This window comes from Lactuca saligna, chromosome 4 (assembly GCF_052625555.1).
Source record: "Lactuca saligna cultivar CGN05327 chromosome 4, ASM5262555v1, whole genome shotgun sequence".
In the NCBI taxonomy this organism is placed as follows: Eukaryota; Viridiplantae; Streptophyta; class Magnoliopsida; order Asterales; family Asteraceae; genus Lactuca; species Lactuca saligna.
The window spans coordinates 249,049,630-249,053,296 of record NC_136420.1 but is presented as its reverse complement, the minus strand read 5'-3'; positions in this window follow the sequence as shown (position 1 = coordinate 249,053,296).

The window sequence follows — 3,667 nt, the reverse complement described above, 5'->3', positions numbered from 1 at the left end:
GATTTTGCTCCCCACCCCACGTTTCTATGCATTCCACCCATGCAGGCGCCGGGCCGTGGAAGGCCTGGTGGGGGTTAGGGTTTGGGACTGGAGCCACAGAGGGTAGGTTGTTGACTTTGGGTTTGGAGTTAGACCTATCCGAGAAAAGGGTTTGGATGTTCCTCGTCGGGCTCTTCTTCAAGCCATCTCGCATTGCCGTGATTTGGGAAGTATGGGTCACCATGATGAAATCCTGCCATGGTATCTATGCGAGAAAAGGGAAAGAATAGTTAATAGACGTACTAAACTAAGATACTTATAATAGAATAATTATTAGTCAGACCAATACTTGCATAGTGCATACTAATTACACGCGACCGAAACAAGATAGACCTTCGAATAAGCGACCCTAACTCTAAATCCACAACCAAACAAGGAACATGAAGTAAAGCAAAGATCACAGATTCTAAGTCTATAATGTCTTAATCACATGTAATCGTAGCGTCTCCACTTAGGAACTATTTCTCTCTTAATAATGACATTTATAGTTCTCACATATGTAAATTATAGTGATGTAGAATACTCTTATAGCATTCTCGTGTAGAGTTCTTGTGGTAGTGTTGGTAAGTTTTAGACTTTTTGCAGCACCACAACCACTCTTAGGCACATGCTAGTCACTCCTAGAAAAATGTAGTTGATCAGGCTACATCCATCCAGATGTGACTATATGTCTCTAAGCCTAACTGTGTTGCTCAACAATCTTAATACTTTTTTTCTGTTATAGTATGATACTGACCCTTTTGTATTCGTGGATGTATATATATATATATATATATATATATACTTAGTTAAATATTTTAGTATTAAAAGTATATAATCTTGGTTAGAGTGTTTTATTCCTGAAGTGTTTGTAGTTCGTATATCTTCTATGGGTTGATATACTTGATTCACTATAAACAGTGCTCTGATACCAATCTGTCACACCCGAAAACTGAGAACAGTGGAATACGTTCTGGGGTGGAGGACGTCATGTACAGTATTATAACAATACTAATAGTAAAAAACAAGCAACCTTGCATTAATATAATAATTGAAATACAAGCGTGTTCTGTACAGTTTGATGGATACCAAAAGTATAAACAAAATAAAAGATGGGTCTTATATGTGCTCGATCTTCCCAAAAGCTGCATCAGTACCTGTTTATTGTTGACCTGAGGATACAAGTTATTTTGAAAATGAGTATCAGCATAAAGCTGGTCAGTTCATAAGTATTTAGCGTCGTTGCTTATATAAAAATGTTTACAATCATGTAGTGTAATGACTGTTATTAAAATTTGAATGTAGTTTCATTCCTAGAAAATCCCATATTTTCCAGCAAAAGTAGTATTTTACCAAGACTAGGTTATTTGTAAGTTTGTTTCTTTGAAAATGTAATAGTCTTCTTGTGAAAATATCAGAAATGAGAGATAGAGTTTTAAACTCTTTCATTATAGAGAAGGAATAGAGTTTCACCCCAAGCAACGTCCTTGCCGGTTATATGTAATAGTGAATGTAAACTTCGGATAGTATTAATTTAGTATACACCTCGGGATGTGTGTTTAATTAACGTTTGAATGTGAGATCGTATGTAATCATACTGATTGATAGTAATACAAAAACTGACCCTCCAGGTCACCGATAGTGTACTAGTGTTTTGTCATCCCTGGGCCAAAGGCTCGGATTGTAGCTAGTAGTCGGGATGGGGGAAAATATGTCCCGTATAGATCTATAAACGTAGTGGTCGCTCTTCCTCTAGGAAGCAATGGTTACCTGACAGTTGCATAGCAAAGTGTCATATAGAGAAATAGTGCATCACATTCCATTGTAGTATTTTCTCTCATATAGTATATAGTATTCTCTTAGTGAACTATGTAATGTTCTCTTGAAGTAATTTATAGTGTTTCTTCATGTAGTGGATAGTGTTACCTTAGTATAGTATAGAGCGTTCTTTTCACATAGTGTATTGTACATATAGTCTTGTAACTGTACTGACCCTAATATGTATCATAGTAACGTCGGTAGTGAACGGAAATTCTTAACTATACCTATTATAGTTAAATAGAGTACTTAATTAAGTGTCTTCGATATGTAGGAGTATCGAAGTAGAGTGAAAACTTTTATATCTAACACAAATATACAAGATATATAACTAAATATTAAACGACAGTTGGACAGATAACCTAATACCCAAAGTCCACAATCAAACAAGAATAGGAAATAAGTTCAGCTATCAGTTCTAAGTCCTTCAATACTTATTTATATAAATACATTAGTGTAGATATGATTTGGAAATAATTTATGGTTCGAAAACATAGAAAATCAGTTTTTGAGACAATTGATTTGTGAAAATGAGGTTGATAAACATTTGAAGTAATTTTACTAACAAAATACTTTAAAAAAGAATATCAAAATCCTTTTGATAGTAAGTCTTAAATCACGTGTGATTGATTCTGCAATGTAATGGATTCAACTTGTATCCCCCCAATAAAAACAATTAAAAACATTTGAAAGGTTAATTAAGGGGTATGAACTCACCGTTTGATGTAGGGTTCAAGTGTGTTATCGATATGAGTGTCGAGTGTTAATGGATTCTCTGAACGCAAGTAGCCCCTATTAATCATATGGTGACACATATATCCATTAGAGCTAGGGTGTTTCATGACTAAAAATGATGGGAAACCACCCTAAGGGCTTGATATCACTAGGACTGTGTCCCATATTCTATACTCAATGATCTATGCAAGTTTAAGGCCAAATATGAGTATTAGGGTGGGTGTATAACCATAAAAGTGAGTGTGCGGCTGGGGAATGCAGCCAAACTTGTGTGTGAGGCTGCACACTAGAGTGCGCGGCTGTACAGGGTGTGTGTGCGGCCGTACATAGGGGTTTGCGGCTGTACACTCCTTGTTTGAGTCCTATTTGTCAATTGTGTGACCATTCTCTCACTTTGGAGGGTGTTTTGAATGTGTGCGGCCACCTAATGAAGGTGTGCAGCCGCACTCCTTCAAGGAGTGAAGAGAACAAAGAACACTATGAGTTTTGGGATTGGATTCAAGTGTTTTACCTCTATAACAAGCTGAAAGATGATGTTCTTCACATTTTGGAGGCCTTCTAAGTGTTTTTGGGTGATGTTTTTGGAGAAAGAAAGTAGAGAGAGGAAGAGAGTGCAGCCAATAGTGAATGGAAAGGGGTCCTCTACTATATATAGGGTCGGGTGTGAGGCTGGAGGGGTTTGCGGTTGGGTGTGTGGCTGGCTGGCCGAACACACTAGTCTGCGGCCGCACACACCTCTCTTAGTGTATTTGGCTGGATTTTGCGATGCAACACCCTTCCTAACCTTTCCTATGGCCCATATCTATGATATACTAAGCCTAAAACCCTCGTTCGGACCCAACATTTTGCTAAAAGATGTGAAATTCACTATATGGATTGATTTCACAATGTAAAAGTGTCGGGTTGTCACATCTTATCATGAAACCATGTACTCAAAACACAATATTTTGTTGTTTGTCACACCCCAAAACTAAGAACGGCGGAAATGTTCTGGGGCGTAGGACATCATGTAAAGTATCACAACAATGCAAAGTAGTAAACAAGCAACAACATCATTCATTGCATTATGTGACAACCTGAAGTTTGTTCGGTCATT